The sequence below is a fragment of the Sceloporus occidentalis genome, unplaced genomic scaffold, assembly GCF_023333645.1.
Source record: "Sceloporus occidentalis isolate IW3139 unplaced genomic scaffold, rSceOcc1.0.p SCAF_177, whole genome shotgun sequence".
Classification (NCBI taxonomy): Eukaryota; Metazoa; Chordata; class Lepidosauria; order Squamata; family Phrynosomatidae; genus Sceloporus; species Sceloporus occidentalis.
This window is the reverse complement of record NW_028317157.1, coordinates 1,104,571-1,125,817: the sequence shown is the minus strand read 5'-3', so window position 1 is coordinate 1,125,817 and position 21,247 is coordinate 1,104,571. Positions and strand designations below refer to the sequence as shown.

The 21,247-nt window shown below is 38.6% G+C and overlaps 1 pseudogene; it reads left to right on the top strand.

The window, feature by feature from the left end:
- LOC149278885 (uncharacterized) overlaps nucleotides 1–19,481 on the top strand; it is a 22,188-nt pseudogene extending 2,707 nt beyond the window's left edge.
- Nucleotides 19,482–21,247: the final 1,766 nt, after the last annotated feature.

The window sequence follows — 21,247 nt, the reverse complement described above, 5'->3', positions numbered from 1 at the left end:
TATCTATCTATCTATCTTTCCATTTACTCTATCTCTCTGCAATGTGTCTATCCACTTACCACTCTCTGCTATCTATCTATCTATCCACTTACCTCGTCCCTGCCATCTATGTAGATAGATACCTCTCTCTGCTATCTATCTATCTATCTATCTATCTATCTATCTATCTATCTGTGTATCTATCCCTCCATCCATGTCTGGCTGACTGGCTATCTATCTATCTATCTATCTATCTATCTATCTATCGAATTAGCTCATTCTCTGCCATCTATATAGATAGATACCTCTCTCTGCTATCTATCTATCTATCTATCTGTCTGTCTGTCTGTCTGTCTGTCTGTCTGTCTGTCTGTCTGTCTGTCTATCTATCTATCTATCTATCTATCTGTGTATCTATCCCACCATCCATGTCTGTCTTTCTGTCTGTCGTTCTGTCTGTCTGGCTATCTATCTATCTATCTATCTATCTATCTATCTATCTATCCATCCATTCATCCATCCATCCATTTATCTCTCTATCCACTTACTTCTCCCTCACTGCCATCTGTCTATCCTCTGACCTCTCTCTGCTATCTATCTATCTATCCTTGCCTCCATCCCCCCATATATCCATCTATATGTCTATCTATCTGTCTGTCTGTCTACCTATCCCTCCATTTAACTCTCTCTCTCTGCCGTTTATCTATCCACTTACCTCTCTCTGTGCCATCTATCTATCCACTTACCTCTCTATATCTGCCACCTCTCTCCTTATCTCTCTCATCTATCTATCTATCTATCTATCTATCTATCTATCTATCTATCTATCCACTTAACTCTATTTCTGTCATCTACCTATCTATACACTTACCTCTCTCTCTCTGCGATCTGCCTGTACACTTACCTCTCTCTGCTATCTATCTATCTATCTATCTATCTATCTATCTATCTATCTATGCCTCCATTCCCCCATATTTCCATCTATATGTCTATCTATCTCTCTGTCTGTCTATCCCTCCATTTAACTGTCTCTTTCTGCCATCTATCTATCCACTTTCTTCTCTCTGCCAGCTGTTTATCTATCTATCTATCTATCTATCTATCTATCTATCTATCTTTCCATTTACTCTATCTCTCTGCAATGTGTCTATCCACTTACCACTCTCTGCTATCTATCTATCTATCCACTTACCTCGTCCCTGCCATCTATGTAGATAGATACCTCTCTCTGCTATCTATCTATCTATCTATCTATCTATCTATCTATCTATCTATCTATCTATCTGTGTATCTATCCCTCCATCCATGTCTGGCTGGCTGGCTATCTATCTATCTATCTATCTATCTATCTATCTATCTATCTATCTATCGAATTAGCTCATTCTCTGCCATCTATATAGATAGATACCTCTCTCTGCTATCTATCTATCTATCTATCTATCTATCTATCTATCTATCTATTCATCCATCCATTCATTTATCTCTCTATCTATCCACTTACTTCTCTCTCACTGCCATCTGTCTATCCACTTACCTCTCTCTGCTATCTATCTATCTATCTATCTATCTATCTATCTATCTGTGTATCTATCCCTCCATCCATGTCTGTCTGTCTGTCTGTCTGGATATCTATCTATCTGTCTGTCTGTCTGTCTGTCTGTCTGTCTATCTACTTACCTCATTCTCTGACATCTATATAGATAGATACCTCTCTCTGCTATCTATCTATCTATCTATCTATCTATCTATCTATCTATCTATCCATTCATCCATCCATTTATCTCTCTATCTATCCACTTACTTCTCTCTCACTGCCATCTATCCACATACCTCTCTCTGCTATCTATCTATCTATCCATCCATCCATCTATCTATCTATCTTTGCCTCCATCCCCCACAGGTATCCATCTATATGTCTATCTATCTGTCTGTCTGTCTGTCTGTCTAGCTATCCCTCCATTTAACTCTCTCTGCCGTGTATCTATCCACTTACGTCTCTCTGCTATCTATCTATCTATCTATCTATCTATCTATCTATCTATCTATCCACTTACCTCTCTCTTTGCCATCTATCTATCCACTTACCTCTCTCATCTATCTATCTATCTATCTATCTATCTATCTATCTATCTATCTATCTATCCACTTACCTCTCTCTCTCTGCCATGTGTCTATCCACTTACCATGCTCTGGTATCTATCTATCTATCATCTATCTATCTACCTATCCATTCATCCATCCATCTATCTCTCTATCAATCCACTAACTTCTCTATCTCTGCCATCTGTCTATCCACTTACCTCTCTCTGCTATCTATCTATCTATCTATCTATCTATCTATCTATCTATCTGTGTATCTATCCCTCCATCCATGTCTGTCTGTCTGTCTGTCTGTCTGTCTGTCTATCTATCTATCTATCTCTCCACTTACCTTGTTCTCTGCCATTCTATATATAGATACCTCTCTCTGCTAATTATCTATCTATCTATCTATCTATCTATCTGTCTGTCTGTCTGTCTATATCTATCTATCCATCCATTCATCCATCCATTTATCTCTCTATCTATCCACTTACTTCTCTCTCTCTGCCATCTATCTATCTATCTATCTATCTATCTATCTATCTATCTGTGTATCTATCCCTCCATCCATGTCTGTCTTTCTGTCTGTCTGTCTGTCTGTCTGGCTGGCTATCTATCTATCTATCTATCTATCTATCTATCTATCTATCTATAAATCTATCTATCTATCCATCCATTCATCCATACCTCCATTTATCTCTCTATCCACTTACTTCTCTCTCACTGCCATCTGTCTATCCACTTACCTCTCTCTGCGATTTATCTATCTATCCTTGCCTCCATCCCCCCAGATATTCATCTATTTGTCTATCTATCTGTCTGTCTGTCTGTCTACCTATCCCTCCATTTAACTCTCTCTCTCTCTGCCGTTTATCTATCCACTTACGTCTCTCTGCTATCTATCTATCTATCTATCTATCTATCTATCTATCTATCTATCTATCCACTTACCTCTGTGCCATCTATATATCCACTTACCTCTCTCTATCTGCCATCTCTCTATCTCCTTATCACTCTTATCTATCTATCTATCTATCTATCTATCTATCTATCTATCCACTTAACTCTATTTCTGTCATCTACCTATCTATACACTAACCTCTCTCTCTCTGCCATCTGCCTGTACACTTACCTCTCTCTGCTATCTATCTATCTATCTATCTATCTATCTATCTATCTATCTATCTATCCATGCCTCCATTCCCCCATATTTCCATCTATATGTCTATCTATCTCTCTGTGTGTCTATACGTCCATTTAACTCTCTCTTTCTGCCTTCTATCTATCCACTTTCTTCTCTCTGCTAGCTGTTTATCTATCTATCTATCTATCTATCTATCTATCTATCTATCTTTCCATTTACTCTATCTCTCTGCAATGTTTCTATCCACTTACCACTCTCTGCTATCTATCTATCTATCTATCTATCTATCTATCTATCTACTTACCTCGTCCCTGCCATCTATGTAGATAGATACCTCTCTCTGCTATCTATCTATCTATCTATCTATCTATCTATCTATCTATCTATCTGTGTATCTATCCCTCCATCCATGTCTGTCTGTCTGTCTGTCTGTCTGGCTGGCTATCTATCTATCGAATTACCTCATTCTCTGCCATCTATATAGAGAGATACCTCTCTCTGCTATCTATCCATCTATCTGTCTGTCTGTCTGTCTGTCTGTCTGTCTGTCTATCTATCTATCTATCTATCTATCTATCTATCTATTCATCCATCCATCCATTTATCTCTCTATCTATCCACTTACTTCTCTCTCACTGCCATCTGTCTATCCCCTTACCTCTCTCTGCTATCTATCTATCTATCTATCTATCTATCTATCTATCTATCTGTGTATCTATCCCTCCATCCATGTCTGTCTGTCTGTCTGGCTGGCTGGCTGGCTATTTATCTATCGAATTACCTCATTCTCTGCCATCTATATAGAGAGATACCTCTCTCTGCTATCTGTCTGTCTGTCTATCTATCTATCTATCTATCTATCTATCTATCTATTCATCCATCCATCCATTTATCTCTCTATCTATCCATTTACTTCTCTCTCACTGCCATCTATCCACTTACCACTCTCTGCTATCTATCTATCTATCTATCCATCCATCCATCTATCTATCTATCTTTGCCTCCATCCCACCAGGTATCCATCTATATGTCTATCTATCTGTCTGTCTGTCTGTCTGTCTAGCTATCCCTCTATTTAACTCTCTCTGCCGTGTATCTATCCACTTACGTCTCTCTGCTATCTATCTATCTATCTATCTATCTATCTATCTATCTATCTATCCACTTACCTCTCTGTTTGCCATCTATCTATCCACTTACCTCTCTCATCTATCTATCATCTATCTATCTATCTATCTATCTATCTATCTATCTATCCACTTACCTCTCTCTCTCTGCCATGTGTCTATCCACTTACCATGCTCTGGTATCTATCTATCTATCATCTATCTATCTACCTATCCATTCATCCATCCATCTATCTCTCTATCAATCCACTAACTTCTCTATCTCTGCCATCAGTCTATCCACTTACCTCTCTCTGCTATCTATCTATCTATCTATCTATCTATCTATCTATCTATCTCTGTATATCCCTCCATCCATGTCTGTCTGTCTGTCTGTCTGTCTGTCTGTCTGTCTATCTATCTCTCCACTTACCTTGTTCTCTGCCATTCTATATATAGATACCTCTCTCTGCTAATTATCTATCTATCTATCTATCTATCTATCTATCTATCTGTCTGTCTATATCTATCTATCCATCCATTAATCCATCCATTTATCTCTCTATCTATCCACTACTTCTCTCTCTCTGCCATCTATCTATCTATCTATCTATCTATCTATCTATCTATCTAACTGTGTATCTATCCCTCCATCCATGTCTGTCTTTCTGTCTGTCTGTCTGTCTGTCTGTCTGGCTATCTATCTATCTATCTATCTATCTATCTATCTATCTATCCATCCATTCATCCATTCCTCCATTTATCTCTCTATCCACTTCTCTCTCACTGCCATCTGTCTATCCACTTACCTCTCTCTGCGATTTATCTATCTATCCTTGCCTCCATCCCCCCAGATATCCATCTATTTGTCTATCTATCTGTCTGTCTGTCTGTCTACCTATCCCTCCATTTAACTCTCTCTCTCTGCCGTTTATCTATCCACTTACGTCTCTCTGCTATCTATCTATCTATCTATCTATCTATCTATCTATCTATCCACTTACCTCTCTCTGTACCATCTATATATCCACTTACCTCTCTCTATCTGCCATCTCTCTATCTCCTTATCACTCCTATCTATCTATCTATCTAGCTATCTATCTATCTATCTATCTATCCACTTAACTCTATTTCTGTCATCTACCTATCTATACACTAACCTCTCTCTCTCTGCCATCTGCCTGTACACTTACCTCTCTCTGCTATCTATCTATCTATCTATCTATCTATCTATCTATCTATCCATGCCTCCATTCCCCCATATTTCCATCTATATGTCTATCTATCTCTCTGTGTGTCTATCCGTCCATTTAACTCTCTTTCTGCCTTCTATCTATCCACTTTCTTCTCTCTGCTAGCTGTTTATCTATCTGTCTGTCTATCTATCTATCTATCTATCTATCTATCTATCTATCTATCTATCTATCTTTCCATTTACTCTATCTCTCTGCAATGTGTCTATCCACTTACCACTCTCTGCTATCTATCTATCTATCTATCTATCTATCTATCTATCTACTTACCTCGTCCCTGCCATCTATGTAGATAGATACCTCTCTCTGCTATCTATCTATCTATCTATCTATCTATCTATCTATCTATCTATCTATCTATCCACTTACCTCATTCTCTGCCATCTATATAGATAGATAACTCTCTCTACTATCTATCTATCTATCTATCTATCTATCTATCTATCTATCTATCTATTCATCCATCCATTTATCTCTCTATCTATCCACTTACTTCTCTCTCACTGCCATCTCTCTATCCACTTACCTCTCTCTGCTATCTATCTATCTATCTATCTATCTATCTATCTATCTATCTGTGTATCTATCCCTCCATCCATGTATGTCTGTCTGCCTGTGTGTCTGGCTATCTATCTATCTATCTATCTATCTATCTATCTATCTATCTATCCACTTACCTCCTTCTATGCCATCTATATAGATAAATATCTTTCCCTGCTATCTATCTATCTATCTATCTATCTATCTATCTATCTATGTATCATCTTTCTATCTACCTATCCATTCATTCATCCATCCATCTATCTCTCTATCTATCCGCTTACTTCTCTCTCAATGCCATCTTTCTATCCACTTACCTCTCTCTTCTATCTATCTATCTATCTATCTATCTATCTATCTATCTCTCCACTTACCTTGTTCTCTGCCATTGTATATATAGATACCTCTCTCTGCTATCTATCTATCTATCTATCTATCTATCTATCTATCTATCTATCTGTGTATCTATCCCTACATCCATGTATGTCTGCCTGCCTGCCTGCCTGCCTGCCTGTCTGTCTGTCTGTCTATCTATCTATCTATCTATCTATCTATCTATCTATCTATCTGTCCACTTACCTCATTCTATGCCATCTATATAGATAGATACCTCTCTCTGCTATCTATCTATCTATCTATCTATCTATCTATCTATCTATCTATCCATCCATTCATCCATCCATTTATCTCTCTACCTATCCACTTACTTCTCTCTCTCTGCCATCTGTCTATCCACTTACCTCTCTCTGCTATCTATCTATCTATCTATCTATCTATCTATCTATCTATCTACCTATCCACTTAGCTCGTTCTCTGCCATCTATATAGACAGATATCTCTCTCTGCTATCTATCTATCTATCTATCTATCTATCTATCTATCTATCTATGTATCTTTCTATCATCTATCCATCTATCCATCTATCCATGTCTGTCTGTCTGTCTGTCTATCTATCTATCCATCTATCTATCTATCTGTCTATCCATTCATCCATCCTTCTATCTCTCTATCCACTAACTTCTCTCTCTCTGCCATCTGTCTATCCACTTACCTCTCTCTGCTATCTATCTATCTATCTATCTATCTATCTATCTATCTATCTGTGTATCTATCCCTCCATCCATGTCTGTCTGTCTGCATGTCTGTCTGTCTGTCTGGCTATCTATCTATCTATCTATCTATCTATCTATCTATCTATCCATCCACTTAAGTCATTCTATGCCATCTATATAGACAGATATCTCTCTCTGCTATCTATCTATCTATCTATCTATCTATCTATCTATCTATCTATCTATCTGTGTATCTATCCCTCCATCCATGTCTGTCTGTCTGCCTGTCTGTCTGTCTTTCTGGCTATCTATCTATCTATCTATCTATCTATCTATCATCTATCTATCTACCTATCCATCCATCCATCCATCCATCTATCTCTCTATCTATCCGCTTACTTCTCTCTCTCTGCCATCTGTGTATCCACTTACCTCTCTCTGTCATCTATCTATCTATCTATCTATCTATCTATCTATCTATCTATCTTTCTCTCCACTTAATTTGTTCTCTGCTATTGTATATATAGATACCTCTCTCTGCTATCTGTCTATCTATCTATCTATCTATCTATCTATCTATCCATCTATATATCTCTCCATCTATCTATGTATCTATCTATCCACTTACCTCATTCTATGCCTTCTATATAGATAGATACCTCTCTCTGCTATCTATCCTTCTATCTATCTATCTATCTATCTATCTATCTATCTATCTATGTATCTATCTATCTATCCAGTCATCCATCCATTTATCTCTCTATCTATCCACTTACTTCTCTCTCTCTGCCATCTGTCTATCCACTTTCCTCTCTCTGCTATCTATCTATCTATCTATCTATCTATCTATCTATCTATCCATGCATTCTTCCATGGATTCACGCATGAATCTATCAATCTATCTATCTATTTATCTATCTATCTATCCACTTACCTCGTTCTCTCTGCCACGTGTCTATCCACTTACCATGCTCTGGTATCTATCTATCTATCATCTATCTATCTACCTATCCATTCATCCATCCATCTATCTCTCTATCAATCCACTAACTTCTCTCTCTCTGCCATCTGTCTATCCACTTACCTCTCTCTGTCATCTATCTATCTATCTATCTATCTATCTATCTATCTATCTCTCCACTTACCTTGTTGTCTGCCATTGTATATATATATATACCTCTCTCTGCTATCTATCTATCTATCTATCTATCTATCTATCTATCTATCTATCTAACTGTGTATCAATTCCTCCATCCATGTCTGTCTGTCTGTCTGTATGTCTGTCTGTCTCTCTGGCTCTATCTATCTATCTATCTATCTATCTATCTATCTATCTATCTATCTATCCACTTACCTCATTCTCTGCCATCTATATAGATAGATACCTCTCTCTGCTATCTATCTATCTATCTATCTATCTATCTATCTATCTATCTATCCATCCATTCATCCATCCATTTATCTCTCTATCCACTTACTTCTCTCTCACTGCCATCTGTCTATCCACTTACCTCTCTCTGCTATCTATTGATCTATCCTTGCCTCCATCTCCCCAGATATCCATCTATATGTCTATCTATCTGTCTGTATGTCTACCTATCCCTCCATTTAACTCTCTCTCTCTGCCGTTTATCTATCCACTTACGTCTCTCTGCTATCTATCTATCTATCTATCTATCTATCTATCTATCTATCTACCTATCTATCCACTTACCTGTCTCTGTGCCATCTATCTATCCACTTACCTCTCTCTATCTGCCATCTCTCTATTTCCTTATCTCTCTCATCTATCTATCTATCTATCTATCTATCTATCTATCTATCATCTATCTATCTATCTATCTATCTATCTATCTATCTATCCACTTAACTCTATTTCTGTCATCTACCTATCTATACACTTACCTCTCTGTCTCTGCCATCTGCCTGTACACTTACCTCTCTCTGCTATCTATCTATCTATCTATCTATCTATCTATCTATCTATCTATCTATGTACCTATCCACTTATCTCATTCTATGCCATCTATATAGATAGATACCTCTCTCTGCTATCTATCTATCTATCTATCTATCTATCTATCTATCTATCTATCTATCTATGCCTCCATTCCCCCATATTTCCATCCATATGTCTATCTATCTCTCTTTGTGTCTATCCGTCCATTTAACTCTCTTTCTGCCTTCTATCTATCCACTTTCTTCTCTCTGCTAGCTGTTTATCTATCTATCTATCTATCTATCTATCTATCTATCTATCTTTCCATTTACTCTATCTCTCCGCAATGTGTCTATCCACTTACCACTCTCTGCTATCTATCTATCTATCTATCTATCTATCTATCTATATATGTACTTACCTCGTCCCTGCCATCTATATAGATAGATACCTCTCTCTGCTATCTATCTATCTATCTATCTATCTATCTATCTATCTATCTATCTATCTATCTATCCACTTACCTCATTCTCTGCCATCTATATAGATAGATAACTCTCTCTACTATCTATCTATCTATCTATCTATCTATCTATCTATATATCTATCTATCTATCTATCTATTCATCCATCCATTTATCTCTCTATCTATCCACTTACTTCTCTCTCACTGCCATCTCTCTATCCACTTACCTCTCTCTGCTATCTATCTATCTATCTATCTATCTATCTATCTATCTATCTGTGTATCTATCCCTCCATCCATGTCTGTCTGTCTGCCTGTGTGTCTGGCTATCTATCTATCTATCTATCTATCTATCTATCTATCTATCTATCCACTTACCTCCTTCTATGCCATCTATATAGATAAATATCTTTCCCTGCTATCTATCTATCTATCTATCTATCTATCTATCTATCTATGTATCATCTTTCTATCTACCTATCCATTCATTCATCCATCCATCTATCTCTCTATCTATCCGCTTACTTCTCTCTCAATGCCATCTTTCTATCCACTTACCTCTCTCTTCTATCTATTTATCTATCTATCTATCTATCTATCTATCTATCTATCTCTCCACTTACCTTGTTCTCTGCCATTGTATATATAGATACCTCTCTCTGCTATCTATCTATCCTTCTATCTATCTATCTATCTATCTATCTATCTATCTATCTATCTGTGTATCTATCCCTACATCCATGTCTGTCTGCCTGCCTGCCTGCCTGCCTGCCTGCCTGCCTGCCTATCTATCTATCTATCTATCTATCTATCTATCTATCTATCTGTCCACTTACCTCATTCTATGCCATCTATATAGATAGATACCTCTCTCTGCTATCTATCTATCTATCTATCTATCTATCTATCTATCTATCTATCCATCCATTCATCCATCCATTTATCTCTCTACCTATCCACTTACTTCTCTCTCTCTGCCATCTGTCTATCCACTTACCTCTCTCTGCTATCTATCTATCTATCTATCTATCTATCTATCTATCTATCTACCTAATCACTTAGCTCGTTCTCTGCCATCTATATAGACAGATATCTCTCTCTGCTATCTATCTATCTATCTATCTATCTATCTATCTATCTATCTATCTATGTATCTTTCTATCATCTATCCATCTATCCATGTATCCATCTATCCATGTCTGTCTGTCTGTCTATCTATCTATCTATCTATCTATCTATCCATTTACTTCGTTCTCTGCCATCTGTATAGATAGATACCTCTCTCTGCTATCTATCTATCTATCTATCTATCTATCTATCTATGTATCAATTCATCCATCCTTCTATCTCTCTATCCACTAACTTCTCTCTCTCTCTGCCATCTGTCTATCACTTACCTCTCTCTGCTATCTATCTATCTATCTATCTATCTATCTATCTATCTCTCCACTTAACTTGTTCTCGCCCATTGTATATATAGATACCTCTCTCTGCTATCTATCTATCTATCTATCTATCTATCTATCTATCTACCTATCCACTTAGCTCGTTCTCTGCCATCTATATAGACAGATATCTCTCTCTGCTATCTATCTATCTATCTATCTATCTATCTATCTATCTATCTATCTATCTTTCTATCATCTATCCATCTATCCATCTATCCATGTCTGTCTGTCTGTCTATCTATCTATCATCTATCTATCTATCTATCTATCTATCTATCTATCTATCTATCTATCTATCTATCTATCCATTTACTTCGTTCTCTGCCATCTCTATAGATAGATACCTCTCTCTGCTATCTATCTATCTATCTATCTATCTATCTATCTATCCATTCATCCATCCTTCTATCTCTCTATCCACTAACTTCTCTCTCTCTGCCATCTGTCTATCCACTTACCTCTCTCTGCTATCTATCTATCTATCTATCTATCTCTCCACTTAACTTGTTCTCGCCCATTGTATATATAGATACCTCTCTCTGCTATCTATCTATCTATCTATCTATCTATCTATCTATCTATCTGTGTATCTATCGCTCCATCCATGTCTGTCTGTCTGCCTGTCTGTCTGTCTGTCTGGCTATCTATCTATCTATCTATCTATCCATCCACTTAAGTCATTCTATGCCATCTATATAGACAGATATCTCTCTCTGCTATCTATCTATCTCTCTATCTCTCTATCTATCTATCTATCTATCTATCTATCTGTGTATCTATCGCTCCATCCATGTCTGTCTGTCTGCCTGTCTGTCTGTCTGTCTGGCTATCTATCTATCTATCTATCATCTATCTATCTACCTATCCATCCATCCATCCATCCATCCATCTATCTCTCTATCTATCCGCTTACTTCTCTCTCTCTGCCATCTGTCTATCCACTTACCTCTCTCTCCTATCTATCTATCTATCTATCTATCTATCTATCTATCTCTCCACTTAATTTGTTCTCTGCTATTGTATATATAGATACCTCTCTCTGCTATCTGTCTATCTATCTATCTATCTATCTATCTATCTATCTATCTATCTCTCCATCTATATATCTCTCCATCTATCTATGTATCTATCTATCCACTTACCTCATTCTATGCCTTCTATATAGATAGATACCTCTCTCTGCTATCTATCCATCTATCTATCTATCTATCTATCTATCTATCTATCTATCTATCTATTTATCTATCTATCTATCCAGTCATCCATCCATTTATCTCTCTATCTATCCACTTACTTCTCTCTCTCTGCCATCTGTCTATCCACTTTCCTCTCTCTGCTATCTATCTATCTATCTATCTATCTATCTATCTATCTATCTTTCTATCATCTATCCATCTATCCATCTATCCATGTCTGTCTGTCTGTCTATCTATCTATCATCTATCTATCTATCTATCTATCTATCTATCTATCTATCTATCTATCCATTTACTTCGTTCTCTGCCATCTCTATAGATAGATACCTCTCTCTGCTATCTATCTATCTATCTATCTATCTATCTATCTATCTATCTATCTATCCATTCATCCATCCTTCTATCTCTCTATCCACTAACTTCTCTCTCTCTGCCATCTGTCTATCCACTTACCTCTCTCTGCTATCTATCTATCTATCTATCTATCTATCTATCTCTCCACTTAACTTGTTCTCGCCCATTGTATATATAGATACCTCTCTCTGCTATCTATCTATCTATCTATCTATCTATCTATCTATCTATCTATCTGTGTATCTATCGCTCCATCCATGTCTGTCTGTCTGCCTGTCTGTCTGTCTGTCTGGCTATCTATCTATCTATCTATCTATCCATCCACTTAAGTCATTCTATGCCATCTATATAGACAGATATCTCTCTCTGCTATCTATCTATCTATCTATCTATCTATCTATCTGTGTATCTATCGCTCCATCCATGTCTGTCTGTCTGCCTGTCTGTCTGTCTGTCTGGCTATCTATCTATCTATCTATCTATCTATCATCTATCTATCTACCTATCCATCCATCCATCCATCCATCTATCTCTCTATCTATCCGCTTACTTCTCTCTCTCTGCCATCTGTCTATCCACTTACCTCTCTCTGCTATCTATCTATCTATCTATCTATCTATCTATCTATCTATCTCTCCACTTAATTTGTTCTCTGCTATTGTATATATAGATACCTCTCTCTGCTATCTGTCTATCTATCTATCTATCTATCTATCTATCTATCTCTCCATCTATATATCTCTCCATCTATCTATGTATCTATCTATCCACTTACCTCATTCTATGCCTTCTATATAGATAGATACCTCTCTCTGCTATCTATCCTTCTATCTATCTATCTGTCTATCTATTTATCTATCTATCTATCCAGTCATCCATCCATTTATCTCTCTATCTATCCACTTACTTCTCTCTCTCTGCCATCTGTCTATCCACTTTCCTCTCTCTGCTATCTATCTATCTATCTATCTATCTATCTATCCATGCATTCTTCCATGGATTCACGCATGAATCAATCAATCTATCTATCTATTTATCTATCTATCTATCCACTTACCTCGTTCTCTCTGCCATGTGTCTATCCACTTACCATGCTCTGGTATCTATCTATCTATCATCTATCTATCTACCTATCCATTCATCCATCCATCTATCTCTCTATCAATCCACTAACTTCTCTCTCTCTGCCATCTGTCTATCCACTTACCTCTCTCTGTCATCTATCTATCTATCTATCTATCTATCTATCTATCTATCTCTCCACTTACCTTGTTCTCTGCCATTGTATATATATATATACCTCTCTCTGCTATCTATCTATCTATCTATCTATCTATCTATCTATCTATCTAACTGTGTATCAATTCCTCCATCCATGTCTGTCTGTCTGTATGTATGTCTGTCTGTCTGTCTGGCTCTATCTATCTATCTATCTATCTATCTATCTATCTATCTATCTATCCACTTACCTCATTCTCTGCCATCTATATAGATAGATACCTCTCTCTGCTATCTATCTATCTGTCTGTCTGTCTGTCTGTCTGTCTGTCTGTCTGTCTATCTATCCATCCATCCATTCATCCATCCATCCATTTATCTCTCTATCCACTTACTTCTCTCTCACTGCCATCTGTCTATCCACTTACCTCTCTCTGCTATCTATTGATCTATCCTTGCCTCCATCTCCCCAGATATCCATCTATATGTCTATCTATCTGTCTGTATGTCTACCTATCCCTCCATTTAACTCTCTCTCTCTGCCGTTTATCTATCCACTTACGTCTCTCTGCTATCTATCTATCTATCTATCTATCTATCTATCTATCTATCTACCTATCTATCCACTTACCTCTCTCTGTGCCATCTATCTATCCACTTACCTCTCTCTATCTGCCATCTCTCTATTTCCTTATCTCTCTCATCTATCTATCTATCTATCTATCTATCTATCTATCTATCTATCATCTATCTATCTATCTATCTATCTATCTATCTATCCACTTAACTCTATTTCTGTCATCTACCTATCTATACACTTACCTCTCTATCTCTGCCATCTGCCTGTACACTTACCTCTCTCTGCTATCTATCTATCTATCTATCTATCTATCTATCTATCTATCTATGTACCTATCCACTTATCTCATTCTATGCCATTTATATAGATAGATACCTCTCTCTGCTATCTATCTATCTATCTATCTATCTATCTATCTATCTATCTATCTATCTATCCATGCCTCCATTCCCCCATATTTCCATCTATATGTCTATCTATCTCTCTGTGTGTCTATCCGTCCATTTAACTCTCTTTCTGCCTTCTATCTATCCACTTTCTTCTCTCTGCTAGCTGTTTATCTATCTATCTATCTATCTATCTATCTATCTATCTATCTTTCCATTTACTCTATCTCTCTGCAATGTGTCTATCCACTTACCACTCTCTGCTATCTATCTATCTATCTATCTATCTATCTATCTACTTACCTCGTCCCTGCCATCTATGTAGATAGATACCTCTCTCTGCTATCTATCTATCTATCTATCTATCTATCTATCTATCTATCTATCCACTTACCTCATTCTCTGCCATCTATATAGATAGATAACTCTCTCTACTATCTATCTATCTATCTATCTATCTATCTATCTATCTATCTATCTATCTATTCATCCATCCATTTATCTCTCTATCTATCCACTTACTTCTCTCTCACTGCCATCTCTCTATCCACTTACCTCTCTCTGCTATCTATCTATCTATCTGTGTATCTATCCCTCCATCCATGTCTGTCTGTCTGCCTGTGTGTCTGGCTATCTATCTATCTATCTATCTATCTATCTATCTATCTATCTATCCACTTATCTCCTTCTATGCCATGTATATAGATAAATATCTTTCCCTGCTATCTATCTATCTATCTATCTATCTATCTATCTATCTATCTATGTATCATCTTTCTATCTACCTATCCATTCATTCATCCATCCATCTATCTCTCTATCTATCCGCTTACTTCTCTCTCAATGCCATCTTTCTATCCACTTACCTCTCTCTTCTATCTATTTATCTATCTATCTATCTATCTATCTATCTCTCCACTTACCTTGTTCTCTGCCATTGTATATATAGATACCTCTCTCTGCTATCTATCTATCCTTCTATCTATCTATCTATCTATCTATCTATCTATCTATCTATCTGTGTATCTATCCCGACATCCATGTCTGTCTGCCTGCCTGCCTGCCTGCCTGCCTGCCTGCCTGCCTGTCTGTCTGTCTATCTATCTATCTATCTATCTATCTATCTATCTATCTATCTATCTGTCCACTTACCTCATTCTATGCCATCTATATAGATAGATACCTCTCTCTGCTATCTATCTATCTATCTATCTATCTATCTATCTATCTATCTATCTATCCATCCATTCATCCATCCATTTATCTCTCTACCTATCCACTTACTTCTCTCTCTCTGCCATCTGTCTATCCACTTACCTCTCTCTGCTATCTATCTATCTATCTATCTATCTATCTATCTATCTATCTATTTATCTATCTATCTATCTAATCACTTAGCTCGTTCTCTGCCATCTATATAGACAGATATCTCTCTCTGCTATCTATCTATCTATCTATCTATCTATCTATCTATCTATGTATCTTTCTATCATCTATCCATCTATCCATCTATCCATGTCTGTCTGTCTGTCTATCTATCTATCTATCTATCTATCTATCTATCTATCCATTTACTTCGTTCTCTGCCATCTGTATAGATAGATACCTCTCTCTGCTATCTATCTATCTATCTATCTATCTATGTATCAATTCATCCATCCTTCTATCTCTCTATCCACTAACTTCTCTCTCTCTCTGCCATCTGTCTATCACTTACCTCTCTCTGCTATCTATCTATCTATCTATCTATCTATCTATCTATCTCTCCACTTAACTTGTTCTCGCCCATTGTATATATAGATACCTCTCTCTGCTATCTATCTATCTATCTATCTATCTATCTATCTATCTATCTGTGTATCTATCCCTCCATCCATGTCTGTCTGTCTGCCTGTCTGTCTGTCTGTCTGGCTATCTATCTATCTATCTATCTATCTATCTATCCACTTAAGTCATTCTATGCCATCTATATAGACAGATATCTCTCTCTGCTATCTATCTATCTATCTATCTATCTATCTATCTATCTATCTATCTATCATCTATCTATCTACCCATCCATCCATCCATCCATCCATCCATCCATCTATCTCTCTATCTATCCGCTTACTTGTCTCTCTCTGCCATCTGTCTATCCACTTACCTCTCTCTGCTATCTATCTATCTATCTATCTATCTATCTCTCCACTTAATTTGTTCTCTGCTATTGTATATATAGATACCTCTCTCTGCTATCTGTCTATCTATCTATCTATCTATCTATCTATCTATCTATCTATCTATCCATCTATATATCTCTCCATCTATCTATGTATCTATCTATCCACTTACCTCATTCTATGCCTTCTATATAGATAGATACCTCTCTCTGCTATCTATCCTTCTATCTATCTATCTATCTATCTATCTATCTATCTATCCAGTCATCCATCCATTTATCTCTCTATCTATCCACTTACTTCTCTCTCTCTGCCATCTGTCTATCCACTTTCCTCTCTCTGCTATCTATCTATCTATCTATCTATCTATCCATGCATTCTTCCATGGATTCACGCATGAATCAATCAATCTATCTATCTATTTATCTATCTATCTATCCACTTACCTCGTTCTCTCTGCCATGTGTCTATCCACTTACAATGCTCTGGTATCTATCTATCTATCATCTATCTATCTACCTATCCATTCATCCATCCATCTATCTCTCTATCAATCCACTAACTTCTCTCTCTCTGCCATCTGTCTATCCACTTACCTCTCTCTGTCATCTATCTATCTATCTATCTATCTATCTATCTATCTCTCCACTTACCTTGTTCTCTGCCATTGTATATATATATATACCTCTCTCTGCTATCTATCTATCTATCTATCTATCTATCTATCTATCTAACTGTGTATCAATTCCTCCATCCATGTCTGTCTGTCTGTATGTCTGTCTGTCTGTCTGGCTCTATCTATCTATCTATCTATCTATCTATCTATCTATCTATCCACTTACCTCATTCTCTGCCATCTATATAGATAGATACCTCTCTCTGCTATCTATCTATCTATCTATCTATCTATCTATCTATCTATCTATCTATCCATCCATCCATTTATCTCTCTATCCACTTACTTCTCTCTCACTGCCATCTGTCTATCCACTTACCTCTCTCTGCTATCTATTGATCTATCCTTGCCTCCATCTCCCCAGATATCCATCTATATGTCTATCTATCTGTCTGTATGTCTACCTATCCCTCCATTTAACTCTCTCTCTCTGCCGTTTATCTATCCACTTACGTCTCTCTGCTATCTATCTATCTATCTATCTATCTATCTACCTATCTATCCACTTACCTCTCTCTGTGCCATCTATCTATCCACTTACCTCTCTCTATCTGCCATCTCTCTATTTCCTTATCTCTCTCATCTATCTATCTATCTATCTATCTATCTATCTATCATCTATCTATCTATCTATCTATCTATCTATCCACTTAACTCTATTTCTGTCATCTACCTATCTATACACTTACCTCTCTGTCTCTGCCATCTGCCTGTACACTTACCTCTCTCTGCTATCTATCTATCTATCTATCTATCTATCTATCTATCTATCTATCTACCTATCTATCTATCCATGTCTGTCTGCCTGCCTGTCTGTCTGTGTGTCTGGCTATCTATCTATCTATCTATCTATCTATGTATCTATCCACTTATCTCATTCTATGCCATCTATATAGATAGATACCTCTCTCTGCTATCTATCTATCTATCTATCTATCTATCTATCTATCTATCTATCTCTCTGACATCTATCTATCCACACCTCTCTCTCTGCCATGTATCTATCCACTTACCCCTCTCTTCCTGCCATCTACCTATCTATGCAATTACTTCTCTCACTGCAATCTATCTATCTATCTATCTATCTATCTAATCTATCTGTTTTTCTAACCCTCAGATCCCACAGCATTGGCAGTTGGAATGGAGGGAGCGTGCCTCACCAGCTGCTTGGACCAGCAATGATTGTTCTTCTTAGTGGTCTCTGCGAATCACACAAATGGGTTATTTTGTGCATCTATAATAAAGTTCGGAAACTTCCAGAGTCTCTGGGCAAAATGCAATGTATCTTTCTGCAACTTTTTGGCAGTAACTCCGCCCAGCCCTATATAAGTCCCCTGGTGGCCTGCTCCATTTCAGTTCCTTCATTCCGCCGCACTAAGCAGCTCGAGGAACTTCGCTGGTGCTAGTTTTTGATGGTGAATCTCTGGCTATTGACTTCGGACTTGACTTTTGACCACTCTCTCGGACTTTACTTCGGATGTTCCACCCTTTGGACTGGTTTGCACTTTGGACTGTTAACAGACTACTCTTTGGATGTCCTCTTCTCCCTTCCATGGCCTCCTTTAAAAGGTGCACTAAATGCGGTGTCAAGATACCCATTTCTGACGGCCACGATAAGTGTGTCTTTTGCCTTGGGGAAGCTCATATTCCTGGGGCTTGTCTGCACTGTAGAGCCATGACTTCCCAAGTCTTGAAAAATCGGGACCAGAAGCTCTCCCTGTATGAGAAAGTTTTTCAGGCTGGGGCCTTGAGTGAGCCTGCTCAGTCCTCTACTACATCAGCTCAGGCAGAAAAAGCTGATAAATCTTCAAAAAGGAGGCATGGTGATAAGCAAAAGTCTTCCAAGTCCTACAAAAATGACCAGGACTCCAGGCGGACTAGGTCGGCTACTCCACCACCCTAGACCAGTGCAGAGGGTCCCCAAGTATGATCTCTGTACCCCCTCCTGTCTCAAGGCCTACTGCAATGCCAATTCCAGAGGTGGTCTCTGGTACCGTTCCTCCACCCTTGGAACCAAGGATCTTGATCTCCTCTCATCTTTCGGTCCCGAGCAAGGACTTGCAGATAGTGGATTTGGGCCAGAGTTCAGAATCCGAGGGTGAAATCCCAGACTCTGATGTTCCTCTCTCTCCCCAGAGGCCTAGACCTGCTTCCACATCTCCATCTCGATCCAGACACCGTCGAGTTTCCCCTCAGCGCAGGGACAGAGCCACCCTCGGGACTGAGGTGGATGAAGCCCTGGATGGAGATCCCCAAGACCACTATCATCTCGATCGCAACCATGATCAGCCCAACCGGGCCCTCTTAGACACGTATCCAGATTTAATCTATGACCACCACACCAGCCAATACCTGTTACCGGTAGACCGAGGCCACTTGCGTCGCAACCTCCCGGGCCTGACCAGGATGAGACCCCACTCTCCACGACACCGGGCCACCCTGGACAAGACGGACGAAGCGGGCAGAAAACACCCTGCCAGTAGAGACCCATCCCATCTGAGCCGTGTGGTTAGCAGGTCTCCTTCGGGGTCACGTTCTCACTCCCGCTCTCCATCTCCACCAATGGACATTGATCAACCGCTGTCCTTTGGGGAGCCCGACGCACCATCACCGTCGGACGACGTCAAGTCTTTTTCGGATAGGGTCATCCGTATGGCAGATGCCTTCAAGCTGGAGGTTGCCCATCTGGACGACGACACCCTTGACCCCGTAGAACGCCGGATCCATGGTTGTGCTCCCGCTCCTCCTTCTCTGGCATTTCTTCCGTCGCTGGAAAAGATTGCCAAGAGGTCATGGGATACTCCTGCCACCATCTCTTTGACCTCTCGGAAGATTGAAAACTTGTATAGAGTCATGCCATTGGGCCCGTCTTGGCTCTTTAACCACCCTAAGCCAAACTCAGCTATTGTGGAAGAGTCACAGACCTCCTTTGTCACCCGCCTGTCTTCTTCTCCGGTAGACAAGGAGAGTAGGAAAATTGATGGACTAGCCAAGAAATTTTACACATCGGCTGCATTGGACATTAAGATTGCCAATTATGCCACCTGCATGGGTGCTTATGTTCAACTGTTGATGGAAAAAATGGATCCCATCATCAGTGACCTGCCTGATGACAAAAAGAGGGTCATGACAGCCCTCCGTAATGAGGTCCATCTCATTGGAGGCCAACAGATAATTTCGGCCAGGCACTCCACAGATTGTACCTCCAAAGTTCTTTCGGGCTCGGTGGCCCTCCAACGTTATGCTTGGCTCCGCTCGTTGGACTTGACTCCCCAGGCGAAGTCGGCAATTGAGGACATGCCCTTTGACAATTCAGGCTTGTTCAATAAGGAAACCGATGAGAGATTATAGAATGAAGGCGACTGCCAGGAAGCATGGGATGTCGACCTCCTCATCTAGGACACCCCGGCAGAGATATAGCGGACAACACTCCTGGGACCAACACACCCAACAGCGCTTCCAGCAACTGGACCGTCACTTCCAGCCTCAAGACAGGCCCTCACAGGGTAGACCTTCCCAATCGCCCTCTTCCCATCAGGACCGGCGTCATCCATCCCAGCCAAGGTTTCAGCAGGGATACAAGAAAAAGGATGCCAGAGGCAAGAGGAGGTTTTGAGCCCCCCCCCCACGCACTTCGCCACTTCCTCCCCGGATAGATTAGGACCCTTC